The sequence below is a fragment of the Erpetoichthys calabaricus genome, chromosome 3 (assembly GCF_900747795.2).
Source record: "Erpetoichthys calabaricus chromosome 3, fErpCal1.3, whole genome shotgun sequence".
Lineage (NCBI taxonomy): Eukaryota > Metazoa > Chordata > Cladistia > Polypteriformes > Polypteridae > Erpetoichthys > Erpetoichthys calabaricus.
The window spans coordinates 232,458,521-232,477,456 of NC_041396.2; the positions used below are offsets into that span (position 1 = coordinate 232,458,521).

General features: G+C 39.0%; 1 protein-coding gene across 1 annotated transcript in view; it reads right to left on the bottom strand.

Annotated features, from left to right (window-relative positions):
- Positions 1 to 11,188, bottom strand: part of utrn (utrophin) — a 552,956-nt gene extending 541,768 nt beyond the window's left edge. Inside the window, exon 1 of the mRNA XM_028797890.2 lies at positions 10,799 to 11,188. The gene's annotated coding sequence lies outside the window, so the exon portion shown is untranslated. The remainder of the gene's footprint in view (positions 1 to 10,798) is intronic.
- Positions 11,189 to 18,936: the final 7,748 nt, after the last annotated feature.

The window sequence follows — 18,936 nt, forward strand, 5'->3', positions numbered from 1 at the left end:
AACGTCCTGTTAAATAAAGTACAACCAAACAACATTCAACCAACATCATTACTGCACCTGCTAATAAATGGATGCAGCTCTTCTATTTATGTACCATGTATTCACCCAGAAGCATAAGCTGCACAACATTTACAAAGCAACTACAGCATATTGATTATTATAAAGTACATGTACTGGATGGATGACTGACATTCTTGCTGATCTTTTGTACAAAGAATTCAAAAAGCTTAGGGTTATCTATGGTTACTTCCCATCTATGTACCATGTACCAGGGTGTATTTAATGGGCAAATACCATTTATTCATTAACAAAATGTAATTAAATAGAGCATGCGGGTCAGGACTGATCAATTGACCATGTGCTAGCTTCATTCAACAAGTGAACAAAATTGAAAGTTTATGATTTGCTTGGTCTAGTGTTACTGGGGCTTTACTCAAGTTTAGTTTAACTATTTGTTCTTATTTGTTGAATTTGCTTCATTTCAGGTGAAGTTCAAGTTCACCGCCATGTGTACATAGTCTATTGCGCTGTGTCCTACAGACTAGCAACAGTAATACAATATCAAAAAAAGATGTTGAATAAAAATACATTGTATCGCTAGGACAGCTGATACTTATTCATCCATGTAAAACAAGTTTACTTCATTCAGAACTAAAAAATCAAAGTCAATAAAAGAAAATTGAATGAAATTTAGTTGAAAAGAAAAATGTTGGGCTTTTTTTGTGGTTGTTTGTATGTGAAGAATTATTATAACACAAAACAAGCCTGTACACACACTGGTTGTGTTACCCGGTTTCACCCAGGAGGTTTTGTAAAACAATGGACCTCAGTTGTAGTGCCGTCAGTTAACCATGTCTATTACAAGTACTATGTAACAAAGTGCTTTACCAAAAAGTTTTGATAGGCAATGTGTTGTAGTAATTAAGGCTTTGGACCTAGGACTTCAACCCCTGAGGCTGTGGTTTCAAATCTAGCTACTGACATTGTGTGATCATGAGCAATTCACTTCACCCGCCTGTGCTCCAATTGGGAGAAAAAAAAAAAAAGTAATCTCAAATTTTGTAAGCCACCCTGGATAAAGACATCAGTCAAATAACAAGTAATAACATTATTAGGTCACTGGAGCTGCTTACTCTTGAAGATGCTATAAACAATTACACAAGTTAAACATTCCTGATTTTTCCGCTTTTCCTAGTGACTTGGCGTTTGTTGACGGTTACTGCAAAACACAATTTTACAAGAAAAGATATTTGTTTGGTTTGAAACAAATAATCAGTAGGAAAAATGTGAAATTTGAGTTTATATTATCATCATTATTAGATTTTTAGTATTTTCAATTTGTTTATGCTGTTCACTCAAGTACAGTATTTCTTTTTGCGTTTTTCATCAGTTGTATGTGGTTCCCCTTTAAAGTCCGCTGATATGAATGTATATGCAAAGCAGCACTTGAAGTGGATATACATAAGCATCAATATCCTAAGTGCTACCCTTCGAGTGTTGCAACACCATTTCTTTGGCCTCCCCATTAGAAGATCATCTAAGAGAGACCTTCATTCATTTCTCTCTTAGTTTTTGCAGCATCGCGATCAAAGGGCCTTAGGGATGGATTTCTCCGTTCATGTTTTGAAGGCAGTGATTGAAGAACAGGGAAGGGATGGTGGGTCAGTTTTCAGTGCAGTGACCAGGTGTTGGAGGTCGACAGAGTGGAAAGGATAACTAAGATTAGGGCCTGTACATATCTAAGAGTGCTAACAGTCAACAGCAAGAAACAGCACTTGCTAACCATTGAACTTTGTATCTTCCTTTAGCTTCACTGAATTTCCACCTTCCATTTTCGTATCTTTTTTTTTTTCCTGTCCAGGACACCACCCACATTGGTTGGTGGCGCTATTCGTGTGGCTCATCAATCACTTCTGCTGCATCCTTCATTTTCATAAAGCCCAATCTCAGCACAGTTAAACAGTTGGCATATTAATAAATAACAAATAAAAAAAATGAAATAATGTCGGCTAATTTTCCTTTTTCTACAACATCAACAAATTTCAATCAAATCAGTCAAGGCATTTTGGAGATGTTGGTGTATTTAGTTTTTCTATCATATGGAGGTTTCAGCCCCAAATATTGATATAGCAGATATCTACTGCACTAGATGTACCATTTGCCAAATTTTTGCTTTATAACCAAACAGGAAATAGGGTTTTTGTTGAAGAGTGGTTCAGTCAGTCAACTTTGCATTATATACAGATACACACACACACACACACACACACACACACATATATGGTTTGTGTGTGTGGGTGTATTATATATATATATATATATATATATATATATATATATATATATATATATATACACACACACACATTTACACACACACTCACACATTCATACAGCATATACATACACAAAGAAAATAAGCAATTATGTCCTTGTTAGTATGAGTGGCTGATGAGTCACCTTGTGACCTGTACATAAAACAGAAACTATCTTCAAATCTAGTGGTGCATGTGTTAGTGGTCCTGTAACATTTGCCAGAATGAAGAAGTGAGAAAAATTACTGTTTGCCTTCTTAAAACATGTATTACATATAATACGTCCTGAACAGATGGCAGCTGTGATCAGTAGCATCTTTAATAATCAATGCTCTAAATTGCTTTATTTGTTGCTAAAAAGCTCAGTGATGCCTAGCTGATTTTACTGATTTAGTTGATAAAGTTAAAAAAAAAAATTGCTCTGGATTAAAAAAAATTAGTAGTAGTAGTATTTCCAAAAACAACAATGGAAAAAATGGCCATAAATCCTAATCAGTGTACTTCGAAAGGATGTTCTACCATAGGTACTTACTGTCAATTTTGCAGCATATCCAGGCTCTGTGGGTTTTTATGTCTGATTTTATCCACCCAAGTCCTATAAAATCTAGCTTGAAAAAATACTTTACTTTTTCACACAGAATGATGGTCTAAGGGGCGGCACGGTGGCGCAGTGGGTAGCGCTGCTGCCTCGCAGTTGGGAGACCTGGGGACCCGGGTTCGCTTCCCGGGTCCTCCCTGCGTGGAGTTTGCATGTTCTCCCCGTGTCTGCGTGGGTTTCCTCCCACAGTCCAAAGACATGCAGGTTAGGTGGATTGGCGATTCTAAAAATTGGCCCTAGTGTGTGCTTGGTGTGTGGGTGTGTTTGTGTGTGTCCTGCGGTGGGTTGGCACCCTGCCCAGGATTGTTTCCTGCCTTGTGCCCTGTGTTGGCTGGGATTGGCTCCAGCAGACCCCCGTGACCCTGTGTTCGGATTCAGCGGGTTGGAAAATGGATGGATGGATGGATGACGGTCTACAAAAAGTATAAGACAAATGTCTTATTTGTTACAGTTATAATAATTGGTCACAATGGCAATAAAATAAAACAAAAAACACACTCATCCTGATTGTAACTTCAGAGAGCTACTAATCAGTTACTTAGTTTCCCTTTATTCACAATATTAATAATACTTGATTAAGAAGAATCAGAAGCCCCAGATCAATCTTTTAAAAATAAAGTTTATAAATGTATAATTAATTGTTTTCCTATATGTGCAATGTAAAAGAAGGAGCAGAGTGATGATATAGTTTTCAATTTAGTTAATACATGTTCAGCATGTGAAAAATAAACAGGAAAGTAATACAAACATTACAGATGATTTCAACAAAATCAAAAATGAAGGACATACATTTAGAATTCAGACAGCTGGTTCACTCTCAGTAAAACCAAGAGAAATAAAAAGCTGCAAACAGCTCAGAACATGTGGGTTATGAATTTGATATGCATTTTGTTTCAGCTTACAGAATTAAAAAAAACTTTCTTGACTACATTATAATCTGATTTAACTTCTAATTCACAAATGTTATTATTAATTCAATTTTACACAACAAATGTCTCATCATTATCCAGTGTTAACAACAACAACATTTATTTATATAGCACATTTTCATACAAAAAATGTAGCTCAAAGTGCTTTACATAATGAAGAAAAATAAAAGACAAAGTAAGAATTAAAATAAGACAACATTAATTAACATAGAATAAGAGTAAGGTCCGATGGCCAGGGAGGACAGAAAAAACAAAAAAAAAACTCCAGACGGCTGGAGAAACAGAAACGCGTGACGGCATCCTTTCTAACCCATCACACAGAAGTGGTTAAGTGGTGGCTTTAAACATCCTTCTATGGCTGGACTGTTGTGCATCCTGCAGATGTTCTGTTAATGCTACTAACTATGCAGTTAGGTGGCAATCTTTTCATATTAGTATCAATAAAACTTCACAATAAATTCTATGCTAAAATCTATGTGATGATTTAGCTGTATCCAAGTGCAAAAGTACAATGCTAGGTAATAATGGTGTGCTGCAGGGAATGCACTGCATGTGAAATAACAATTGAGATAATGTGAACTGGGAGTGTGTTCAAAATTCTGAGTGAGCCTGGCACAAGTGAATCACAGCTTTAAAGACAAATTACTTCTGGATGCAGCAAGAAAAACACAGAGCTACCAAATGTAGCATCTGTGACCATCTCAAAAATTTTGTTATGTAATATTTGGAAGCTCTTTGGCGATCAATGAACAGTCATGGTGCTTTCAATAAAAAAAGATCCAATGAACAAATGAGGTAGCGACAGACAGTAACGCTGCACACCATGTTGTTTCACTGTCCGTATAAATGCTTTCCATAAGCTGAGAAATTCGATCAAGTCCCTTGTCCCTTTAACTTTCACCGTCACCATGAACTTTAAAATAGTTATATGACCTGCCAACAACTAATCTGACACAGGTTCCCCTTCTATGTCAAACAAATTATGCTTGTAGTAACCAACTGTGGACTTGACAGTGCAGTTTTGCTTCACCAGCTGAGATCCACTCATTATTCTGCAAAGAAGAATCTCCAGCAAAAGTTAAGAACTGTACTTTGAGTTTTGAAAGCAAGGGAGAGCATCAAAAACACATTATTCAATAATGCCCAGTGTGAACACTTACAGAAACGGGAGAGGATAAGAACATTTGTGTGTATCAGGCTGTACCCATTCAGCTACTGGTGTAACATGGAAGAGAAATTAAATTAGTCACAAGGTGACCTCTAATAGACAGCCTCGCTTTGAGAAACATGGTACTAGTTCACTGCCCTAGACTGAAAATGCCCCCCAATGTCTTTTTTGTAGTCACCTTTGAATACCATGTTGGATATCAAAATATAAAACAAAAAACTGAAAATGCACATCTCTTCTTGTAGTACTGTATTACAACTTAAAAATAATATTCACTGCTCTTGGTTGTATGCATAGTTGTCCATATAGGCACACCTATATGAAGGGTCACCTTGACATGTTTTATGACGACAGTACACTGTTTAATATACAACATACTATATTTACAGTATATAAACTACTAATTATCTCAATACAGAAATGTTTTTTCAGTAAATGCTATGCTGGCTGACAGGCAAGGGGTGACAGAAGGGGCACAATAATTTTACATTTGATATTGGTGGAGTTTACTATTAGACTGAAGATGCAAAAAAGTTTTAAGCTATAAAACTACATTCAGAAACAGCATAGTGTGCAAGCTGGGCAAAAAAAGTTAATGAGAAAATGTAGCAGTTATAATAGTGATCACTGCAGCAAATCAGTTGGAGCCAATCTTAACAGTAAACCCGATGTCACATTATGCCACTTCTAGTTATGAGGTATGTCAGACTTGTTGACCACAGTTCCTGATCTCGTCACCGGACCATGTCAATTTAAACAACTGGAAATTGCTGGGCATGTCACATTTACCAACAGACCGTCAACCTTCCACTGCAGTCATTCTCAACACTTTTTTATGATGGCCAATAACCTGCTGCTGTTGATTTTTACTGGAGGGTTCGCAGACTAGTTGGAGTGAGTCATTGGGCATGTCACATTATACAACTAACATGCCACCGACTGCCTCAGACTCGTCAAGATTACATGAATGAAGGCTATAACTGAAAAATCACTGCAAAAGTACTACAATGTGACATAGCCTTAAGCAAGCTAGAGACTGCGACTTGGGGTTGTGCAGTATACAGGTACTGAAAAAGTCCCAAAAAAACCCATTTACCCAGCATTTGCTTAATTTCGGAACAAGTAGTGAATGGCACTTTAATTAGCATGATCGTAACCCCATCACTCCCAGCCTGTTCCTTTTTGGATTTAGTGTTACATCTAGCTTGATTCGCTACACGGCTCTCTGTCCAGCCCCATTCCTTTTTTTTTTTTTTTTTTTATATTTTATTCATTTTCATGGTAATCATTCCATACAAATAGATCAATTTATAACCCAACAAAATTGAAGACAAATCAAACCCCACCCCTGAGAAGGAGAGCTTAGCTAAAGGAAAATTGCTTAGGGCTTTTTAATAAGGCAACATTAAACAAAAGAAAGGGAGAAGTAAATATATATGTAAATTAAGAGATGGAGAAGGGAATTAAATGCGGTAATAGTTATTTCTCTTATTCTAAAATAATATTGATTAAATCCTGCCAGGTTTTGAAAAAATTTTGTACAGATCCTCTAACTGAGAATTTGATTTTTTCCAATTTCAAATAATATAAAACATTGGTTTCCCACTGACTTATCAGAGGAGAATTAGGATTCTTCCAATTTAACAAAATAAGTCTGCGTGCCTGCGGTGGGTTGGCACCCTGCCCAGGATTGTTTCCTGCCTTGTGCCCTGTGTTGGCTGGGATTGGCTCCAGCAGACCCCCGTGACCCTGTGTTCGGATTCAGCGGGTTGGAAAATGGATGGATGGAAGTCTGCGTGCCAAAAGTGTAGTGAATGCAATCACCGTTTGCTTGTCCTTCTCCAATTCAAGTCCATCTGGAAGAACACTGAACACAGCTGTTAATGGGTTAGGAGGGATTGTGACCCCAAGGCTGTCTGAAAGGCACTTAAAAATTTTTGTCCAAAATGATGTTAGTTTGGTGCAGGCCCAGAACATGTGACCCAGTGAGGCAGGAGCTTGGTTGCAGCGTTTGCAGGTTGGATCCTGCCCTGGAAACATTTTGGACAGTTTTAAGCGAGACAGATGAGCTTGATATATAATTTTTAGTTGAATAGTTCTATGCTTTGCGCATATAGAACTCGAGTGAATTCTCTGCAATGCTACCTTCCACTCCTTTTCTGATATATTGATTAAGAGATCTTCTTCCCAATGTCCTCTTGGATCTTTGAAAGGTAGGGACTCTAATAAGATTTTATATAATGCGGAAATAGTGTTTAATTCCTCGAAATTGAGCAGTATTTTTTCCAGCATTGTGGAGGGTGCGAGGTGGGGGAAATCGGGCAATTTCTGTTTAACAAAATTTCTAATTTGAAGATAGTGAAAGAAATGTGTAGCTGGGAGGTTGAATTTTGAACGTAATTGTTCAAAAGAAGTAAATATGTTGTCTATATAAAGATCTCTCAGCATTTCTGTCCAGCCTCATTCCTTGTTTTGTACAGGGGAGTGGAGCAAGGCAGGGAGGCCGCTGTGAGACAAGGGTAATTATTTATTTGCTTCACTGAGGTCCAAAAGCTGGTATCAATACCAAAAATCACAATTTTAGTACTGATCCAAAACTACTGAGACTACATGAAAAATTATTTTTGGAGGAAAAAATATATAAAATATTCTCTGTGTGGGTGTGTATATATATATATATATATATATATATATATACATACACAGTGATCCCTCGCTATATCGCGCTTCGCCTTTTGCGGCTTCACTCCATCGCGGATTTTATATGTAAGCATATTTAAATATATATCGCAGATTTTTTGCTGGTTCGCGGATTTCTGCGGACAATGGGTCTTTTAATTTCTGGTACATGCTTCCTCAGTTGGTTTGCCCAGTTGATTTCATACAAGGGACGCTATTGGCAGATGGCTGAGAAGCTACCCAACTTACTTTTCTCTCTCTCTTGCGCCGACTATCCGTGATCCTGACGTAGGGGGTGTGAGCAGGGGGGCTGTTCGCACACCTAGACGATACGGACGCTCGTCTAAAAATGCTGAAAGATTATCTTCACGTTGCTATCTTTTGTGCAGCTGCTTCCTGAAACAACATGCTGCACAGTGCTTTGCATACTTAAAAGCTCGAAGGGCACGTATTGATTTTTGACTGAAAAACAAACTCTGTCTGTCTCTCTCTCTCTCTCTCCCTGCTCCTGACGGAGGGGGTGTGAGCTGCCGCCTTCAACAGCTTTGTGCCGCGGTGCTTCGCATACTTAAAAGCCAAACAGCCCTATTGATTTGTTTGCTAGAGATTGTTTTCTCTATCTATGTGACATTCTGTGCTCCTGACACGCACTCCTTTGAAGAGGAAGATATGTTTGCATTCTTTTAATTGTGAGACAGAACTGTCATCTCTGTCTTGTCATGGAGCACAGTTTAAACTTTTGAAAAAGAGACAAATGTTTGTTTGCAGTGTTTGAAAAACGTTCCTGTCTCTCTACAACCTCCTGTGTTTCTGCGCAAATCTGTGACCCAAACATGACAATATAAAAATAACCATATAAACATATGGTTTCTACTTCGCAGATTTTCTTATTTCACGGGTGGCTCTGGAACGCAACCCCCGCGATGGAGGAGGGATTACTGTATATTATATATATATATATATATATATATATATACACATACACACACACATTATATACACACACACACACACGCACTGTATATACACACACAATATATATATTATATAAAATATAAAAACACACGCACAGAATATATATACAGTACCATAGAGGGGTGGCACAATTGTGAACACCACAAGAATGTGAATTGAAAACCAGGCAAATCTCAGTCCATGTGGAGGTTTTCTTCCCAGATTCCAAACATGTGCCCATAGGGTTGACTGGCAACTCTAAACTAAACTCTAAACTAATCTATTGTGAGTTTGGCTTTGCAATGTGCCCTGCAATCAGCTGCCACCTCATACAGGACTGGATCCTGCGGCTGTGTGAAGACAGGCTCTGCCCTGCAAGCCTTGAATTTGCATTTAGTGGGAAAAAAATATTAAAATGCATAGGGAAAAAGTATAATTTCTTGCTATTCGGAGACGCATCTCCGACCCAATAAGGATTTGCATGCAAACACGTCTACGTCCAACACAGGTACTGTAACAGTCATTTTTTGAGAAAAACCTTTGAAAGTGACTGTCAGTACTGTACACACATGAGACAAGGAAGTAAATGTATTATTCTGAATGAGAAATTTGAAAAACTTTACAATATCAATACATTCCTCATGACATGGCTGACTTAAAAATATTTACTTTTACTATTATATTCAACATATACAAATATATAGATTGCCACTTCTTTTTCCTGTGTTGCCTAGCTAGCTTTAACACTCATTAGTGAGCACTGATCGGCCATACAGTATCTACAGAAATCCCAAAGGACAAGTGTAGTCTCTTTCATGCTTCGTCACATTCAGCCAAAAGTGCTGCAATGACTAATTACCTGAAACAAAACATTCTTATTTTAATCAGCTAAGTAAAGATATAATATTATACAGTATTATGAGTTTACTGAGCAGAATAATGCCCGCAAACAAAACAGTTGTAAATTAAACGTTTACCAAAAGTTCTGGAGGGTAAGCTGTGACGTTTTCAGTCCCTTTAGATTTCAGTTCTGCATTCAAGTTTACAACTTCTGAAACGAACAGTCGGAAGGTTACGGGTAATTTCAAAAAACTTAATTAGCAAATGTCACTTGTGTTTTCTTAATTTTTCGAAAGGACCTAATCAGTTGGTAGCCAAATAAGAGAGACTTTTAAAAGGACACATATGTGCAGCACAATACCACACACCAAAAATCTCTGGCAGGCTGTCGATTCCTGCGTGTGAGCTGTGATGGACTGGCATGGTGGTCGGCTCCACCCTTGCATAAGATGCTGCTCGAACAGGCCCCGGCGAACGTAATATTGACTAACATAGTTCAACAAAATTGATGGGATTGTTTGGAGATACTGGCACACTCCGGTTCCTGGTGATAAGAGTTTACTGCTACAAAATCCAAACACTGCGTGTACCGTGTAGCATGGCAATGTTAGCACCTCACACACCGAGTTTGCTAAGACTTCCCACTTTCCTGCTTCCGACTGTAACACCACTGGCGGTCCCGAACAGCTCGAGCTGCCCTTCACGCTGCACTTCCTGCAAACCAACCTCAAAATGACGTTTTTGTTTGCCTTGCCCTGGTCATTTTGTTGGCAGTTCTAAATTACGTGCCGTGGCAAGTGGTCACTTGGGAATGAGGCCACCTCGAGACTGGCCGTATTGACTGATCACTTGCCGAGTGACGCTGTAATTTTCACGCGACCTTGTAGTATTTGTTTAGCCCCTTCTTGTTGCCGTATCCAGCTCAACGCGCCTTTGCATTTTTAGTCCTTTTTTTCTAGGGACTATCGACATCTCACATCAAGCTCTGAAACTCCAAAAAAAAAAAAAAAGTTCCATTTCGCTACGCTTCATTGTAGGATCAAAAACAAACCCGATGTCATTTGAAAATGAAGAAAAAAGCGCTATAAACTGGGTAATGTATTCCTCTCGCAAACCTCTTCTATGCTATTCGCTCCAACGCGATCCCAGGGAAAAAGTTTGCATGAATAACTTATTCAAATCATTCTCTGCCTCTCGTGACTAGATAATAAACCCCCTTTCTTCCCGCGTGGATAACTAGAAAAACTTTGGCATCCCAATATTATAACTGATTTTCATGTTTACATTTAAAATAAAAATTTAAAAAGTCGCTCACCTGTAGAATATTTCGCTGTTGTTCTGCTCAACTCCCCTAAAACTAAAGGCGCTATCTTCTGTAGTAGTTACTCGTTTTTTGGAATCATAAAGGGCAAAGAAAAACGGTGCAAGTCTATAAAATCAACTCATAATCCTAAAGTCCCCAAAGCTCGTCACTCGCGTGGTTATTATTTGATGTTAAAAGTAAAAAATTTAAAAACAGCCTTTTATGCGATGCAATCCTTGCAAATGACAAATCCTGCGGCACTGGACTGTTGGGTGTTGTCTGGACAGACGGTTGTAATTCCTAGCCGACTTCAGCAACTTACTGTCTGTGGCTTTTAGCGAGTTTGCAACAAACTTTCCTCCAGCTGCTCCTTCTTTCCAAACCTCCTCCGTAACTCTTCAATGCTGGGAACATGGCGCGGTGGGATCACGTGTCTGCGCGCCCTGTCACTCAAGAGCGGCGACGCGGGGCGTGTACCGGGGGTATTGTTTAGTAGTGTGCACGGGGACGCGCAAAGTTTGAGGAGCCCTTCTCTCCTTTATCACGAGTACATCATGCGCCGAAATCTTCATGATTCTTCACACACGTAACAACTATTTTGCGTATTTAGCTATTTCATTCTTCCAATAATTTTATATCCCATGCAAGATTTTGTTGCTATTTACTTGATCAGGATTGATTTGTCTGTGTCTGTTAAAACTGTCCGTTATATCTTTAAACCTCAAAGAGAATTTGCATGGCCTCACAGGTTCAGTCCTAGGGTATTAATGTTTTAGGTATCTATGCTTTTCATTCCAAATAGTCTTACAAATAAATGGTCCATTCTTACATTTGAATGATCTATTGTTTAATTTTTCGTTTTGGTTTCATAAGAATTATTTGTGAATGCTTTGAAATCGCGTTTTTGTGTCCGGCGTCGCCTGACATACAGGTACGAGAAAACACCCGCATATGATATACCGTTTGACTCATCTTGATGTCTAGTTATGCAAGACATCAATAGATACCCCAATCCCAATTTTGCTCCTTTACACCTGAACAACCATACATTTTTTGACAATTTTGGACCATATTGTATGCAGGAAATGACATACTTATGGTGCCGAGTAAGGCGTCTTCCTCAAAATTGATCAGAAGGGCTTGAAGCTGTGAATGCCAGACCAACCGAATCCGGGGTTCACCCTGTAAATGGGGTGCAAGAGGTCAAAGTTATTTCACAAAACTTCGGGAGTGTGGGGATAGGCATGTGGAATGTCCTTTTATACCTAATGTAAGTATGTGATGTTTCACTTTATACCATTTTAAAGTCAGTGATTACAAATACAGTATGATGTTATTTTTATTTTTAGAGGGATTTTTCCCTCTATTCACCTCTACCAGAGGGTGAAAAATGACAATTTTCTGTTACAGTCGAGAATATTTAGACCTTAAACCTTTAAACTGAAGGACACATTTAATATTTGAAATATGTGACACAATTATTTTTGTTTATTATGTACTTCCACCTAATGAAGTAAAGCATTACATTTCTTATGAACATCCCCATTGCTCTGTCTGTGCCTGATGACAGTATCTTTGCTAAGATGGTCATTTAACCAGCCTGTCCTGCAGTTGTAATCAAATATACAGACAGTTATACTGTACCCCAGTGTCTGATTTCTGATGCAGTATTTGATTATGCGATGAACAACCTGGAAAGAGAGGCTTGCCTATCATTCAAAAGAGCTTGATGATCATATATATGACAGGTGAGCAAATGCTATAGGAATGCAATTTGATTTTTAAAGTGAAGCCACGTGAAAAAAAATCAACATAATCTAGTGATTTCAATTGAAAGCCCATCCGTCTTTTTTCTTAACAAGTCACAAGGGGAGCTGCAGCCTATTACAGCTGCTTTTGGTTCAAGGCAAACATTAACCCTGGAAGGGACAGCAGTTCAGTGCAGTATATGCAACTACATGGGGCTAATTCAGAGTCAGTAATTAACATCATTGAGATGTATGTTGAAATTAAACTTCTTCAAAAAAATTAATGCTGACTTGGAGAAATGGTTTAAAGTCTACATAAACTGTAACTGGGTGATGTCCAATCAGCCATGCTGGCTACTACACCATCATCTAACCTAAAAGAGAACATTTTTTGGAAAATTAAAAAGTTCCTCCTGCTGCCTGCGCCTCGTATTTTACACAGGCTCGTTGGTTTGGTACACAGGGCACAAATATGGTGATACTTTGAAGGTACCCAGTCAGCGTTCAGCATGTTAGATGACCCATACCTTAAATTGAAGGAGATCCTCTCAACAAAAAAAAAACATAAACTGGACTCTCCAGGTTCAGAGACCTAGCAGACAAGAGTGTCTGTTGGATCATCCTCTGCCAAGCACAGGGGTGCCAAAGAATTAGACACTTGGGCCTGAAACTACCATATCTAGGACACAAACCCAAGACAGCAAAATTAAACTCATTGTGTTAATGGTGAATAGTTACTTTTATTTGCATGAATGAAATTAAATATAATTAGAATATCTTCATCATGTTTAGGTATGGGCGGCACGGTGGCGCAGTGGTAGCGCTGCTGCCTTGCAGTAAGGAGACCTGGGTTCGCTTCCCAGGTCCTCCCTGTGGGGAGTTTGCATGTTTTCCCTGTGTCTGTTTGGGTTTCCTCTGGGTGCTCCGGTTTCTTCCCACAATCCAAAGACATGCAGGTTAGGTGCATTGGCGATCCTAGTTTGTGTTTGGTGTGTGTGTGCCCTGCAGTGGGCTGGCACCCTGCCTGGGGTTTGTTTCCTGGCTTGTGCCCTTTGTTGGCAGGGATTGGCTCCAGTAGACCCCTGTGATCCTGCAGTTAGGATATAGCGGGTTGGATAATGGATGGATGTTTAGGTACAAAATTGAATAGAAATATACTGTAATTAAAATTAAACAAAGGACACCATTTTTTCCTGTATAAAATATTGTTCTAATAAATTTCACATGAAAATATTTAAGTCAATCTAATTTTTTTAAACATTTCTTCTTATATAATAAGGTACTGTGACTGTCCATTTGTCTGTCCAGGGTTTTAGATCAACTGTAGCTCGCAAACCATTTGACCTATTGACCTGAAATTTGGTACACATATACTACGTGACGTCTACTGTCTGCTTTTGGGGTGATGATTGACCTCCAAGGTTATTCCTCTTTTTATTTTTGTTTTATTTTATTGTAGAATCAATTCTCGGCAGCGGCCAGCAGGGCGGCCATGGGGTACGAGTGTACGAGCGCCATTCTCATTCCCTACCATCTTCACCATCACTTCCCCTGCTTCTTCATATCTTAAATCATTCTTGAGGCAGATTGAAGACTTAAGTGCCAGCTTAAGTGAAAAATTAAAGACTAAGTAATTGCAACACAAACACTGACTTAATCAGTTTTAATGCGAAAAGATGCAGACGAAAGAAGAGAAGAAGTGGGCCGCTAGGGTGGAGAAAAGAAGAGCTGCTCAGGAAGCAGCAAGCTCATCAACCTCTGAGCAAACAAATACTAAACATACAGAGAAAGAGGATGAAAACTAGGAATGCTCAAGTCAAGTGTATTCACTACACTTTATCGTGCAGTGCGCCATTACTGGCATGTAAATAAAACAACAAAGCATTGTGATATGTGGCCGGCTGTTCATCCCAGACAATACCCCCAGGCCACCAGGTGGAGCTCTCCTTACAGCATGGAGGTGCCCCGAAGGCCAGCAGGGAATCCTGGACAATGGAGTTTTTATCCACAGCCCTGCTGGATACCATGGGGGCCGCTAGAGGATGCTGCAGGGAGGAACAAGGATTATTTTCACTACAACCCAGAAGTGCGTCCTAATCACGTGGACAGAGGAAATGACGTGCTTCCGGGTTGAAGAAAAGGAGTTTTTATCTGAAGTGTTAACAGTCACATGGACAGAGAGAGAAACACTTCCGGGTCACGGACTATATCAAGGACTGTGCGAGATCCCAGAGTTGAGCTGAGCTGGGTGGAAGGGTGGCAATGCATCTGGGAGAGTGGAGGATTGATTGTTTATTGTGTATTGGTGTATGTATGAGTATTGTGGAGAGGAGCGTGCTTTGTGCATGTATTTATTATAATAAAGTCAATATTTGGACTTTTACTTGGTGTCTGACGTGGTGTCCGAGGGTTCAAGGGTGCGATAGTGCCCCCTATCTGTCACATCATATTCATTGACTTATGTATAACTTCTCTCTTTTTTGTCATTTCTTGGTTTTTTGATCCAAAACTTCCTTTGGTAGACCATTGTTTTTGCATTTTTTCAGGGTATGCCCAGTGGCGGCTCGTAGATAAAATTAGTGGGAGTGCTGCTCCAGAAAATATTTAGCCTTTGTTTTAAAATTGTGTGAAAGGAAACAAACATGTATAAAAAGAAAATTTATTCAGAAACTTGATAAAATCCTAAAAGAACAAAATCAAACATTTCTTACTATATCCTAAATTGTTACAGTTCAAGCTTGATCTATTCATTTAAAAATTAAATCCATTCTTCTTGTTTTAATTTGCGCGAAAAGATCAATAATTTTCTCCTTGATCTCTGGATGACAACTGAGGAAATTTTTCTCCATAGAAAGCAGGGGTCGGCACTGCGGGAGCGACAGTGCTCTCTCTCCCTCGCAGCCTCGCGTGCTGCTTCCTATGTGCGCATGCGCACAACAGCCAAACACCACGCCGCTGGAACTGTGAAGCGCACAGTTCCATACAAAGATTTTTGTATCTTTTTCATAAACTGGGGGATGGCTGCTGACATTAAGCTTAAGGATTATATATTGTACAAGTATAAAGAAAGAATTAAAGAAAAAAGGACTCATTATATTAAATGTTATCGTTAATATCAAGTGGAAATAGGGGGTGCTGCAGTTCCACAGTGCCTATACGCGAGCCGCCATTGGGTATGCCTATGAACCATCCAGCAGTAGTCCACCATCATATTGACATCCCATTGGTAACTTCTTTCCATGTCCTTGACATTTTGATGGAATCTTTCATCCTGCTCTTCACTCACCACTCCAAGATTTTTAGTGAATAATTCCAAAAAGTGAATGCAAACCCAAAAAGTGAACTTTAAAACTTACATTGCAGCATGATTCTTTAAACATAACTAATAAACTTTTCACAATTTCTTTATAATCTGGATCTTTCTAATTTACAAATTATTTCTTTGAATGATATCCAAGCCTCTTGTTCCAGGCCATTCATCACACCATCAGATTCTGCATTAGAAATCAATTTTCTAGTATCAGGTCCAGCATAAATGCCCTCTTTTGATTTAGCCTCAGACAAACCCAGAAACTTTCAGCTCAAATATGTAAAACAGGCTCCATCTTTTGATAGGACTTTGCCATACCTGTTCACTAAGCCAAGCTAAATATGAAGTGGTGGTAGCCACACGTGACCTCAATCCACCAAGCTAAGCTTTTCCTAGCTGGCCTTTCCTTTTGAACCCAATTTCAGTTCTTAGCTCTGTTGTCCCACTCACACAGACAACATGGCAATGGTGGATGTCCTGACTGTGGACCCTGTATGATACACAGAACTTTCAGGTACCCACATATGCACCAAGAGTGCTCATTGAAGTTAATGACTGTTTAAAAAAAAAGAACTGTTTTGGTGTTAGCAAATATTAAATTCAGAGAAATTATCATTAAAGTAAAATATTGATATCTAACAAATTGTAGTGTGAAAACAATAAAAAATCCTGTAATTGATAGCCGCAAAATGTGTGTTTGTGAAAAAATGTTACATTACAGGGTAAAATGGTTTTCATTTTTTAATTCAGTACCCAAAAATATATAAAAATTACTTGAAATAATCCAAAAAAATCCAATATCTGTCTATGTTATTGAATCTGTTATCTTTCATAAGTTTTTGCTGCCTTTGAAAGGAAAACCAGAAGTAATAGACACAATTCCAGAGGTCAGTGGTGTCCAGGCTATGAGAAGCAGCCAAAAGGCTCCACCACCACGTCCCGTTCTACAGTCATTAGCGTCACTCACTTTTAAGTAAAAGGTCAAAGGGGGCAATAACCACCTACTGTATACCCCCTACTGAGTGATTTCAGTAACTTACTTTGGCCCTACATTGCTGAACTCCTCCTTTTTTACTCATCCAGAGTGTACCTTCCTAATGCCCATTGTAGATAGGATGTGTGTGTTGGGGCACTTCCTCTTTCTTTGCTTCTGGGCCCTTTTTTAAGCAGGTTCAGAACAGCTAAAGGCAACATGCAACTTTGCGGAAAATACAAGGAAGATGTGTAAAATACATGTATCCCACTGAAGATATGAGCAAATAGTAGAGTAAGACTCATTTGTACTTCCTTAAAACTCATATTTACTGTATTTAGAGACCTACTTCTCTATTCCTTTCTACAAACTGCTTTTCTGAGTACCTGGTGGCACAGATGGTTTTCTAGTGTTGCTTTGTCCTTGTACACTACATGACCTGAACATTTGAGTGCTGTTTTGTTTTAATCTCCACTTCACTAATTCACATCATAGTGTAATTCATCTTGTTTTGTTTTGTTAGTTTCTCCTTAAATTATTTGGAATGGTAGTTACTATTAAAAGCAGTATGATATTAAAAAAGACACTAATTAAAAGTGGAGCCTACCTAGGAAGCATCTGATACAACGCAGGAATCAGCTGTGAATAGAAGGCCAATGTAGGATCCATTCACTGCTACACCACACAAAACTTAGCGGCTAAATTCAGAGTAACATAACACAGTTGCCTTCAGGGTATAGGAGGGAAACCAGAGTACCAGGAGTTAAAACACACTCAGACACAGGAAGAGAATGTGTAAACAGCACACGGTAGGATTTAAACCTACTATCCGGGATCTGTGAGTCAGCACCACTAGCTACTGTACTACTCTGTTTTGCTCAAGATAAATGGCTTTTTAAAACTAGAAATATAAAGATTGGACTATGTTTTATAGTAAAGTCCCCACAATAGGCATATTAGCCTCCTAAGATTATTTTTTATTGGTGGATAAATTAATCCTGGCAATTTTTAAATAATATTTCTGAGTTTACTAATCTTGTTTAACATGGACACTCTGCTGACACCAGTCTTCCTGTCAGTTTTCCACCCTGAAAGGATTTATCGCTTAGTAGTGACAGTCTGCATCAGTCTTATTCACAGTTTTCCATCCTTGTAAGGGTTGAATTTGAAAACCTTAGGAATGGCTGAGACCAATCTCCCACTCATTTTTCCCCATCTGCAAGGGCTGAACCGTTCACTAAATACCCTAACAAAGGTCAGATGCCTAATTTTGCAGGGATCACAGACTACCATTGACTCCCAGTCTGCTATCTCCGATTTAACCTGAATGAGCACAGCACTTGTTGGATCAGGATCCTAGAGAACATCGGTTAGTATCTCAGTCCCTCATCCTATAGAACCTGCAACATGTCTGGTAATTACTAGTGTCAGTAAACAACAAGTCAGTTATACTAAGATAACAACTAACTTTACTTAAATCTTTGGTTGGAGGAGGATCCAGTTTGTTCCCAGTGTGTTGATCCTGGAAACATCAAATAAATTTTGGTCATATTGTTCACAGCATGTGACTGGGAAATGCATATCAATTTACTCCAGGGACTTATGTTCTCGTCTGAAATCGAGAGGCAACTAACCTGTGACTGGACTTGAACCTCTGGTCCAACTCCTGCTGGTGTGTCTTCATCATCAAGTTAACAATCCCATGGAGGAAGCATATAAATGGGAGAGTGAGCGCTATACCAGCTTAGCATGTGAAGTAGAGGAGCAAGGCTGCACTATAAAGCTGTGGCCAGTTGATGTGGGCTGCAGGGCCTTTGTAACAAGTTCTACCATAAGGCTCCTAAGGGAAGTGGGATGCGGGCTTAGAAGAAGTCAGTTAAAGCACTTGGCAATGCTGCGAAAAGGAGCAATCACTGGCTGTCTCTGAAGAGAAACGATGCTGTCTGGGCTATCGTGTGAAGAGTTAGACTATTACCATAAGACACACACATAGGTCTGATCAGCATGGGGTTGGCTTGCCTCAGCTTAGTGTTTCTTATGATAAAAGCTCAAATCATCCAGATGTCCATACAACAGGTTTTGTGTCCGATAGTTTTTTTGGTTGTTTAGCCATTGGGAC